Source organism: Perna viridis, chromosome 9, assembly GCF_037379345.1.
Source record: "Perna viridis isolate PV_CMFRI_1.1 ecotype Kerala chromosome 9, ASM3737934v1, whole genome shotgun sequence".
In the NCBI taxonomy this organism is placed as follows: Eukaryota; Metazoa; Mollusca; class Bivalvia; order Mytilida; family Mytilidae; genus Perna; species Perna viridis.
Genome location: NC_142453.1, coordinates 23,753,510 through 23,766,885, shown reverse-complemented (window position 1 = coordinate 23,766,885; position 13,376 = coordinate 23,753,510).

The window sequence follows — 13,376 nt, the reverse complement described above, 5'->3', positions numbered from 1 at the left end:
TCGGATCGATTTTTCTTTCTTTGACTTTAATCATAAATACGTTTAAGATTCATACATGTATTATGTACATGTATGTATCAAACAAAAATTCTATAAAAAGCGATATTATGTAAAAGTATGATAAAGTAAAGGTAACAACAAAATTACGGAACACTATTCCGATTCATAATCAAGTCAAGTCCAAAATAAATCTGGCAAAACAGATATTACACCATCGGGGCAGCTGGAAGAGTATAATAACCGTTCAGTAAAAATGTAAAAAAAAACCTTTCTAATAAAAATATAAAATCATTTAACTTAGATATGTAACCATTTTTTTTTTAAATATTTGTAATTACAGACACAATCTCAAGAACTGAAGCTGGAGGTAAGACATTGTAAAACATTAAGTTTGTTATTTATATTTCAACACTTGATTTTATTTGTTGAAGTTTGCACATTCCTTTCCTACTGGTCCCTAGTTAAATGGTTTGAGGAAAAAATATATGACAAAATGCAAAGATCTGAACTAAAAGCTTGGCGGGTGTTCAAAGCCAGAATAAAAAATGGGGTGTTCCAGATTTCTGCTAATGTTTTGCATAGAATTTTAAAAAAATCCAACAAAGGGGTGTGTGTGTGTCCAAACCCCACGATCCTCGTCCTGGACCGCCGCTGTATCAATCAGTAAATCAAAGTTCGGTTTAGAACGTAAACAACATGAGTATTTTACATGAACATTTGAACATTTATGCCGCACATACAGAGGTGGATCCAGAAATTTCGAAAAAGGACCCACCGACTTTTGACGTAAGGGGGCGCTACACTGATATGGACGACATCAAATTGCACCAAAATGAATCTAATTGCGCCACTCTTTTGGAAAGATCCTAAGTAGAAATTGCACCAATGAAAAGTATAGGTAGTAAAACTAATATATTTTTTTTTATTTTATTTGAAAGCACTATAGTTAAATATGCAAGTTTAAAACAATACATATGTATCAATAGACAAAAACCAGAGACTGATTAATGTCTGCATAAAAGGCTTGAAACCCCGGCAGTTTCTGATGAATTCAAAGTCTAAATAAGAGGCTGATACTTATGACTAAGGGCAAGCACATAATCCTTCATTGCAATTTCACCTGCTGTGAGTTTTTGATACCGTACAATTACAAAGGATTCCCTTTCTAGATTCATGGCGATTTCTAACTGCTTCAGATTTGGAACAACGTACTTCGAATCGTAATATACATGATTGCATGTATCTTTATCAAATTGTCTATTAGTACATTCAATCGGAACTACTCGGCCATTTCCGGTACACTAAAAAGTAACCTCGGGTGCAGAAAGGAGAATTTCTTCCTGAACGAATTACCGGAATTGTAGTCTTACGTGAATCGAAGTAGTTCTATCCACCAGGTGGCGCTAAAAATTTTGATTGGATAGCACTAGAAATAAAGAACAACAACTCTTCCAATAATTTTGGCTCGAAGCGAGGAGCTAAAAAAAAAGTAATACTAAAAATTCAACCAGTTTAACTATAATTTTAGAATCGGATCGATCAAATTCCGGACAAATCTAGGCTACAAACCACTAATTCAGATTCCCATTACTCTCTATGTTAATTTGCTCATTTTCAGGGGATCCTCAGCAGTTTACCTTAAGTTTAACCTAACCAAAACCATATGCATGTATCACCTGAAACATGTACTGCTATGTCACTCAACATTTCACAAAGGGGTTTACTACCTTGCAGTGCAGCACTGACACTCGGAACTCATCTACCCTAAAAATAGCCTGGGGAATCCTAAAAATTCTTTATTTAAACCATCTTTATTTATAGTTCCACCAAGTTAGTTTATTTATGTTTGAGGTAGCATACTTTGGGCTCAAAATTAACAGAATAAAATTTTCTTTTTGAAAAAAGTTTATTAATTTTAAAATATTGTCATCTTTTTATAATGGCATGCTAAAGGGACTACTTTGTACGTTTGCGTAGGATTTTTTTGCCTACGTTCCATATTGATGATGCAATTGGTGGTCTGTACGTTCCAAATTGATGATGCAATTTGTGGTCTGTAACCTCTATCCGCCTAGTTCCTCCGAGGTTTTTCTTTTGTGTAACTAGAAAGGCTGAGCTGTTCCGATTGTAAATACATTTTGACTGAAGATTTTGGCAATACTGAACAATCCTTTTACATATAACGAACTTAAATGTGCTAATTTTTCAGTAAAAGTTAATTACTTGAGGTCAATTTTGTAGATTGGTATATAGGTAAGTGAGGCACAATTAGATTCTAATATTTGGCGCAGTTTCTACCACCGAAATGTTAAAATGTGGGGCAATTTCTACCTACAAAAAAATCTTAATTGGCGCAAAAAAGATTCTAGGCCCTGTGTTCTTTCTGTATAGAATCCACTCAAACTGAAGGATCTCTGCATCAATCTATGACACGTGTCAGTGAATTGTTTAGAACGATTTTCCATTAATGCAGAATTGAATATTTCATGATCGATTTACGCTTATGTTCGATCAATCCCAGATCAGTTTATACGTTTTTTTTTTTCAAATTCGGGTATAGTATGAAAAGACCCTTTTGTGCTAACTAAGGGATAGTCAATGAGAGTACGTAGAGCATGCTCAATATACACTTCGCGAGGAAAAGCCTTTTGTTCTTCAAGCTCTACCTCGCAGAAATGCATATTGAGCATGCCCATCAAGTTACCAAAGAAGGGTCTATTTTTTGCGCTAATCATTGATAATGGACAAGCTGGACAACGATAATGATTTACTGTATGGAACATTAATTGGTTATTCGTGTTTATCATTTATTGTTTTATAATTGCAAGTATGCCACACTGCCCTGTAAACGAACCCATCATATATTGACTAGCTGATATGGCTGTATGTGGAATTATTTACTTTGAATTATATAGTTGACGTTACACTACCGATCACTGCTGATGTGCTTCAGGTGAACATATTATGTATACTTTTACGAAAAAGAAAGGCGGCGAACACCAAAATATCGTTAGAGACTAAAACACTTTGATGAAATCGGACTCCGTCAGTAGAAAACGGGTATTTTGGTTAAAGGTAGACAAAAAAAAATAAAAAAATAAATGAATGAAACACGGCTAATACAACATATCAAGAATCATGCAAATTTTAAGTCAACTATTAAACAAAGAAGTTTCATTAGTGATAAGCTGATACATACATTTTTGAAGTTTGCAAAGAAATGAATCTTTTCAAAACAGTTTAATTGAAATTCATTAAAAAAAAATGCTTTCAAAAGAATCAACTGCTTCATTTATTTCGTTACTTTGCAAATTTCAAAACTGTTTGTATTAACTTTTATCAACTCTTTTATTTACCCACAGATGACTACTAAACCATTCATTACTTCTTTGATTTTAAATCAACAAATGGACATCAATTTTCCTATATATTTAGTAATTTAACAAAAATAAAAACTCCGCATGGAAGACTCTGTCTTAATTATCCACGGGAGGTAACCCAATCCAAACATAAATCTATGTTGACCCTGTAGGCCTATCATAGCTTTCTGAGTTAGTACGTATCATTTAGCTTGCTTATAGGTTCTTCTATATAGGGTGAAAAAAATCACAAGGCATGCGCACTTCCCATTACACACTAAATTTACATATATGTGCAGAGGCGGGGTTTAGTTCTGAGTAAGGCAGAAGTGTAGAAGCTAGTTGTGAAATAGCGAAGTAGCACATATAACCTCTGCGCAGGACATTGGCCATTTTTCTTGAAGTTGATTAAAACTAATAGGAATCTGGAAACGTAGCACTTCTGAAAGGCTAAAATGACAGAAAAAAAAATTACTAAGAGTTACGGTTTATCGTGGTTTAGTTTGAACCACTTTACGCTCTTCGACATATTTATCCGACGTTGTCTGCTTTAAATTCTTTTGTCCGGGACTTGTATATCTTGGTGAATTTAAAGAACAATTACTAAACCACCTGTTGTTGATTTGCAATTGACAATATTTTTTCATCAATTTCAAATCAATACGTACAAGGGTTATTTCCATTTACAAAAGGGAACAAATTGTTGAGCCGTAGAACTTCTGAAGTGGACATCTTTTACTAGATTTTTAAATTTCAATCACCTTCGATTGTTAAAAGAATTTTTTTGATAAGTACTGCAGGTTGGATGCTGAAATTAAAATAAAAATGTACAAATTTAATTTTACTGTAGTGCATCCTTTATCATAAATGAATGGGTAATTTTAAAATATGTACTTAGTTTTTTTTATTATGATAGTAATACAAGCGCCCGTTTTCTGTATTTATCTAGTAAACATGAAAGTATGTCAAACCACTCTCAGACTGTTCTGATGTTAAGTATCACTCCAGCTATGGATCATGCAAAATGTGATTCATGGGTAAAAAGCCTACATATTTTTATTTTTGATATTTTGTTTGAAATGTCATAGTAAACAGAAATTAACATGTGGTTTTTCATATAACCTGTGCTCTTAGGAGATAAAATTTTTATATAATGGACTGTAGATTTCAAAATTAAGGGAGATAACTCTGTAAATGACGCTGAAATACAATAGAATCTACTGGATTTTCAATGTTGATTATCTCCTAAGAGCAGGCAGATTTGAATGAATAAGTACACATTTCATAGTATAGACCCATAAAACAACTTAATTACAAAAATAAAAATATGTAGCTTTTTTTGGGGTGTATCACATTTTTCAGATTTTGCATGATTCTTACAAAGACAACTACTTAAAACATGGTTGTTATGCTGCATTTGTTATTCTTTATCAAGATTTTTTTATAGAACCTAAACATTAAGAGCCATTGAAAGCGAAAAATTTCACATTAATCAAAATAAAACTTTTATATTTCAGGACGAACAATCCATCAACCAGTCCATCTTGGAACAAATGTTTACATACCAGGACCAAACGGACAGATGCGGGCTTTGGGTCCAAATGAGCTTCATCTTGCAGCCGAGGCCAAAATAGGGCTACCAGGAGTAAAGAGCTTACATGATATGCCAACAATCAAAACTGGAGAGGGAATTGATATACCATTTGCAGGGGGAAGTTTAGGTAGCGGCGGAGGCGGTGTCCGAGTCATTGAAGTGGGAAGCGGCAACGGTCTAAACTTTGTCGGAGGACCGAGTTCATATGGTAATAACGTACCTTCAGTGGTACACATCCCACCTTCCGCAGTACAAGTAGAAAAAGCTCCCCAAGCAGCCTCAGCAGGCACTGTAGTCGCTATAGAAGGCGGCGCTCCTCTCAAAGCAGCGGCAACAACAAGGGTTTTGCCTGTTATTGAACAATTTACAGAAGGTATAATTTAGTTGACAACATGAGCAGGCGCTTTGTGATTTTATTAACTTTTTATTATACCTGTCCAGAGCTTTATTTTTAAGTAGCAGCCTTTACAAATATTAGACAGATGGTGATTCATGCATGTCAAAAACCCACCGATTTCAGTTTTATTTCTTGTTCAGAAATCGTTATAGATCACATTACCAGTCGTAATTTTCATTTTTGGGTTTGCGCTTTTGAGATAAAATTTATATAGATTGTACATGAAATTAGCACCTTGCAAGAGTTATCGATCTTTATTTGATCTGAATTGGTTGATTTTAGTGGGGGACCGAAGTTTAGTTTTCTCGAAAGTATGGATCTAAATACAGAAAGGACTATTGTCACATAAAAATATTGTAGACCAAAAAACATCCTCTGATCCATGGGTTTTTCTACACCATGAATCACCTTACAATAGGTAGTGTCTGAATTTTATATGGACTGGTACTTAAACTTCTTCGTTTCTTGAACATTAATTTTTGGTGCTTTTTATTATGTATGGCAAATGATACTGTCAGATGACTGTGTACATTGTAGCACAAACTAGCACTCCACAATTACTATAATTGGTTTGTGCTACAAATGTATATAGTGTACGTGTGCCCCCTATCCATGTCGTAACTAGTTCGTTAAATATACATTAAGTATGAAGTATAATTTGTTAACGGTAGACAAACAGACAGCTGAATAATAGGAAGCACCTTTCCCATTTACAGTGAAACAATCATAAACCGAACCCTTTAGTAACTATCGCCTTTGTTCGGTATAGGCAAACATTCAATTAATTGCATTGAACTTAAGTAGCAGTCCCGGTAATAATCATGCAAATTCTGTTATAAGTGATACATGTACACCCTAAAAAGGGTACATATTTTTATTTTTGTAATTACATTGTAAGTTTTTTTTTATGGGACTTTACTATATGAAATGAGTAAATATTCATCCAATCTGTCTGCTCTTAGGAGATAACCAACATTGAAAATTCAATAAATTATATTGTTTTTAGCGTCATTCACAGAGTTATCTCCCTTAATTTTGAACTCTGTAGTGCATTCTATATAATTTTTATCTCATAAGAACACGGGTTAGCATGTGCCTATATATCTAATTTTCCCCATTTTGCCTAATTCTTACAAAAACTTACACTTAATGATGCATACTATTACTTTATAAGACATAATGGCCTTATAGTTAGAGAAACTCATTTTTTCATGTACACTGATATGTACAACAGTAAATGATTTCTATTAAAGGGAGAAATAAACATGCCAGCACACAAGTTTTCCAATATGGACCACAGTTTTCTTTTGAAATTCCGGATGCGAAACCAGGAGCAGGTCAGTTAAACTAAAATTCTTGTACTTTATAAAAAAATATCCTCAGCTGCCCTTCAGGTTTAAAAAATATGTAGTTCATAGAAAATATCCAGAATGGCCTTTCAAGTGAAAAAGGGCCATAACTCCGGATCGATGACGGCATCATAAACCACAATCATATATTACGGTCCAAAGAATTATCTATAAATTGGAAATATTTGGTTGAGTTTCTTTTCTTAAATTATTACCTGGTAACCACGTATAATGGACGAACGGGTTTATTGGCTAGAAGGTTCGTAGAGCGTGGTATCAAATTCACTGCAATTTTGACCAAATAATTTCAATCCTAAGTCTTAAATCGATATTTCATTCTAATACCATTCTGAAAATAGCTAACCGTTTTTTTTGTGCTGCTATCAAAACATGAAAGACGCATTCAATGTGATTTTAAATTTCAGGACAATACTTGCATGTCTATTTTGAATGTATTTGTTCCATGCTTTTCGTTGTGCTCTTCTACTTATAATAATCATATTATACATTGTATCGTATAATACATTTAAAATATCAATATCATGAAACAGTATATGGCAAAGATGTTCCTTTGGTGATAAGGACGCTGTTTTATATCTATGCGTGAATGCATGCAATTTAATATGCTTTTTGGTTAATTTGATATTTCAGTATCAGCATTCAATGCATTGCCAATGAAACTCCTACACCTTATTGAAGATCTGACGTGTGCAAATTAATGCGCGTAGAATTGCAAGAAGACCAGCATAATTATGAGCATGAGCGCATTATTACAAGATCGCTTGTTTGATGTCGGGAAAAGCGCAAACTAAACAGGTACAAATCAATGCTTATGCGCAGGAAGGCCCAACATTTCATATAAAGCTAAAATACGAACTAGAAATATATATTTCTAGTATCGTGGTGAACAATAGGGCCATAGCACATTCACTATTAAAAAACATTAACTTAAAGGACTATTTTTATTTAAAAATACTGCATCTTTTTTTTTTATTATACCTTACATAAGGACAGTCCGTGCGATCGTTACGATTTGTCAGGGATATTTACATAGACTGTCACAGTTTCATTCCATCAGGCAGGCAACATAAGCAGCTTAGCGTTGCCCCTTGTTTAAGCTTTCAGTACCAAGTTAGATAAGTGCATGTAAAATTCTCTGTTTGCTTTGCGGAGCTTCTATCATCTGTTATTCCAGTGCCTGTTTTTATCATCTTTAAAATTTCTTCCTTCACATTCGATGATTGTGTAAACTATGTATTTATTTCCCTTAAACTTAACTGCTGCGTGAAGGATCCATTTTTGACAATTTTCCCTCTTGAAAAATATTTCTTTTCCAGAAGATTTATTACTAATGGGATAATTAATTGGAAAGAGTGAATAACCAAAAAAATTATCACGAGTGCCGAAGAACGCCTACATTTAACGAGTGTGCGGAACTTGTTCCGCGCACGACTTAAATCCTCAAGCGTTCTTGGCACGAGTGATAATATTTTGATTATTCACGATAACCAATTGATTATCCTATTTATCATATAGATTTCCTTCGTGATTTATAGATATTTTTAATATGAATTTCAAATTGTGTGATTGGCGGATTGATATCAAAGTTGTGACATTTTGGCGGGAGAAAGCGCGAGAGTTGAATTACCAAATTTATTTGACAGTGTGAATTATCTAAATTTATTACACTGGGAAAATTCGACAAAACACTGCTATCTTTATAATAAAAGTAGCATACGTGTAATATATGATACAAACTCGTGTCATGAAGCAGGTTCTACAAAGTCCGTTTCACTTATAGGGAATTTATTATAAACAGTTCAATACCTTGGTATACCACTTAATTATATAAGCTAAGTTATGTATAAAACAAATGTCAAGTACTAGTAACCGAGTTGTGATGTACTCACGTCAGTCGAAATTAAGAAACAAAAAGAAAATGACAAGACAAAACAAACAAAACAATAAAATCATTGACCACATTTTATATTTGCGTGTCCGGCAAAACGTTTCTTTCACACAAAACGTCATGTTGTTTTACGCATTAATTTGCATTTTGGTTGCAGTGCACAAATGGATTAAAGTCTCTGGTTATTTTATTTGGTTTGAACCATATTGGCGTGATATTTTATACACACCAATCATAATGTTTTTTTTCTTCTTTTTGTAGTTGTATCTGTTGCATCGGCCCCTTCTACAGTGGAGATTTCCGGAGTAGCAGGTTTGTTCGCATCTGATAATATTAGGCCGGTTAAACTTGTAAGATGTCTAATTTTTAATAATCCAAGTGCAAGTAGAATTGGGACGACTTGTCTGTGGGTCGAATTGTTCCATATGTTCAGATACAAAACTACGTCAATCGGAACTACTATGCCATTTCCACTACACTAACCTGAATGATCCAGTCCCTCCCCGTATCCGTTTCACTTCACCCTCGTGGAGATCGTAGGGATCATAATATGACGACTGTATTATTCGGGTTACCACTACACTAAAAAAATAACCTCGGATGCAGAAACGGGAATTTCTTCTTTAAAAAAATGGCGGAATTGTAGTTATACGCGAATCAAAGTATTTCTATCTACCAGGTGGCGCTATTGGCTAAATTTTTAGTTGGATAGCTCTAGAAATAAAGAATAACAACTCTTCCAAGAATTTTGGCACGAAGAGGACCTAAGAAAATAAGTAATGGTAAAAAATTCAACCAGTTTAAGTATTATTTTAGAATAGGATCGGTCAAATTCCGGACAGTTCCATCCGACTTGTGTCTCCGAGGTTTTTCTTTTGTGTAACTAGAAAGGCTGAGGTGTTCCGATTGAAAACTACATTATACATTTATTCGGAACTATTCGGTCATTTTACTTGCACTTAAATAATAAGTCCTTGAGACGTCTTTTTAGGCCGATATAAGGATCTCAGTGCTTCTGATATTATATCTTAAATACGTGTTTGTTATCGTTATGAGGACTTTGTATAATCTGCCATCATAACTATTTTAACGATTTTTAATACATGTAGCATGATCTAATAGACCAAACGATTGTTTAGAAATTTGCATAATTCATGTTAAAAACGAATCAGATTTTCTTAATGGTTTTCTACGCTTCGGATCTATAATAAATTTGTAAGTGTATACATTTCTGACCAATAAAACACTTATATCGAACCAAAACAACTTTCCTCGTATGTACAAATCTAATTTCGGGTTCAGTTGCAGCTTCAGCTCCAGATAGTGGATTTGGTGCAGCGTCAGGGCTAGCCGGTGGTTTTGTAGGACCAGAAGTCGGTTTCGGACAAAATAAAGGTAAAAGGCAACGAGAATCAATAAAATTGTGATTTCTAAAGTTCATAGATAAAATTACTCGCAAACCTTTCACAGGACCCTCAGAGCATTAATCAACATCTAAAATGACAAAAGTCTTGAAGCCTCTGTAGCGCTCTTTATAGTTCGTGATTCTAAATTTAAAATATGGTCAATTCAATCCATAGAGACGTGTCGACAATACTAAAATGTGACAATACAAAAATGCATGTACATATACTCTTATTTAGTGTAATAACAAATCACGCTTATCATCAGTACATGCATATACATCTACAAGTACATGTATAATTTACTTTTATGTATTATACATAAACATTGCCTCATCGTAAAACACTCGCCTGAAATAATATCCTTGATTATAATTTTTGTTTTATTAACGCTGTTTTGTTGGTTTCTTGGAAGTTTTACTTAAATAATTTTTGAATAATTGCAGGCGTCCCAGCTGACTTTTCAACAATACCAGGTTAGTGAAAAAAGGTCAAATGATACCGCATATACCCTCTTGACATTACACACTGAATGTCTGTATGTGTTAATGATCGGTATCGGGAAATTTCTGAAAAAAAGATGTTCCGATCCAGAAATTTATGATAATTGGGTAGGTCTTGACAGTTCATATTTTGCATAATTTTCTGACAAAGGAGGGATTTCAAACAGATTTCTCCACTGATGTTGAAACTATCATGGTTAGTCATGTTCTGGAAATTAAAGGAAACCACGGGTACAAGTGTATACCGGGTACAAGAGTAAACCGATATCTAAATCTCAGGCGACAAGAGCAAACGACGAAAGCAGTAAACAGAGTAATATATACATGTAACATACATGTAGAATAAACTAAAAAAATCACAGACAACTATAAGAAAAAGCAACCCGAACTTAACCAATATAATGTGGCAACGGCAAAACCCATAACAATTTAATGTAGCAAAAATTATTGTTACGGCAATAATTCTCCTTTTTGAAATAAAACATTTTTATTTTTAGAATTTTCCGTTACATGTATGTGCCTTGTTTGAGTATGATACGTTATTCCGTTTTCATTTTAGTTTCTGCAGACTTTTCTCCATCTACAGGTTTGTACGACTAGTCTATGCATATTTATCTTTTAGCCACTTTACTTCCGGTGAAATTAAATAGCTCCAATCAGGGTATATTTGTTACAGAAAGAAACACAGTTGTCATAGAAAAAACTAAGCCTGACTTTCATGTGTACAGAATATTTTCTTTAGCAAATGAAGACCACAAATACAGCGCATGTAATGTATACATCATGTACATATACTCTTCTTGCGTTGTCTATATATAATGATGGAATCTATGACTTGAAAGCGTTAGTATGATTGTACAATGATTATGGAATTTGTGCAGCTTAACACCAGTATCATGTTTAGGTTGAGGACATACAAACATATTGACATTCTATAATTCCACATTGTATCACAATTTTATACAAGTCGTGTCAGTTACGACCATACAATTTAACAGGTGATTTTTTCTTTAATCAGGAAGTTTTACATCCGCTCCACCCGGAGCATTCAACGACTTTGGACCCGGACCAATCGGTGTACCAGGACCGATTGACGGACCAGGACTAGACGGACCGGCTTTTCGAGGAGACTTTGGTGGGCCTATTGCCCCAAGTGCTGCTCTAAACGCTGGAGGATTTCCCGATTCTAACTTTGGAGGGTGGGGGGATGGACCAGCTCCAGGTATATAACAAACATTTTCTACTATATTCCAGATAATTAAAAGATGATACACATGTAGTTCACATTTTTTACATTAGCTCCAAATAATGACTAGCCTTGTAACATTTAAGTATGACCATGGTATTTGTACCCCTTTTTTGAATGTATGCCTTAAAATATGAATAACATAATTTTACACTTGCACGCGAAAAAAAAAAGATAAAATACCGGAAATGTTACTTGTTTTTGTGAAATACAGGCGATAGAGATAAACAATGCAGGACAGATACGTTAAAATTTACAATTCTGTAAAACGTTTCGTTTTCTCATGCGTGTTGTCATCGTCAGATCAATATCATGTTCATGTATTTGATGTGCGTGATTTGGATGAAACATTGTACATTTAAATTGTCAGATTCCATTAAGTCTTAATTGCTCATGATATTATAGATTAAGTTCATAGGTACTAACTTACTTATTCATCATTAAAATGAAGCGTATTTTTAATTGGAACCAGATTAATCATAACACTTAATTTCTTTGTAGGTCCTGGTTGGGGACCAGGAATGGGCTTTGAAGGCGGTTGGGGACAAGATGGAGGGTTTGGTCCAGCAGCAGGGGGACAGGGTGGAGGATTTGATCCAGCAGCAGGGGGACAGGGAGGAGGATTTGGTCCAGCAGCAGGGGGACAGGGAGGAGGATTTGGTCCAGCAGCAGGGGGACTGGGAGGAGGATTTGGTCCAGCAGCAGGGGGACAGGGTGGAGGATTTGATCCAGCAGCAAGGGGACAGGGAGGAGGATTTAGTCCAGTAGCAGGGGGACAAGGAGCTGGATTTGGTGGTCAAGGATGGGGACCAGCTGCTTGGGGACAAGGTCAAGGCTGGGCCCAAGGAGCCTGGGGTGCTGGAGGAGCCGCCCCAGGATGGGGACAAGCGGGTTGGGGTCAAGCTGGTCCCTGGCCCGTTGCAAACGGTGTCCCCAATCAGGCAGCTTTCAATCAACAATTCGGAAACACCAACTTCGCACTAGCAGGTCCATTACCATCTTTAGAAAATATCAATAGTCCAGAAAATTTCCAATCCAGATTCTTACCAGATGGAGGAGCTGGTGCAGTTTTGTCCAATGCAGGCGGGTCTGCCCCGGCAGCTGTTGATACTGTTGACTCAATCAAACCAATTTTACCAGCAGACATTGGAAAAAGTCCTGTCCTTTTAGATAAGGCATAAACTGTTTAAATTAGCAGTTTAAAACATACTTACGATCATTTTCAATGTAATGTGTTGGTTTCATTTCGAAATATATCCAATTTTCTACGTTAAAAGTAGTTTTCTTTTTGCCATAACAATTTTTCAAGTATGTACATGTACCAGTAACATGAGCAGTTTTAGCTAGTTTCTTGCGAGAATATACTTGTATGTGTTAGTGAAGAAAGAGGAAGACATAACGTAAATGTATAGCAGAGTTATGAACGATTTTACAGGTCTTATATAAATAAAACATTCTATTTAACCGATTCTAGTATTTGTTCAAAGGAACTAGACACGTGACTGAAATATCTACTATGATAACAAAAACCACATGATCCAACAAAAATGTAAATGACGTATTTAGTTTTCCATTATTTCCCCCTTCTTTTACCACAGTTGACACGTATTAACAGT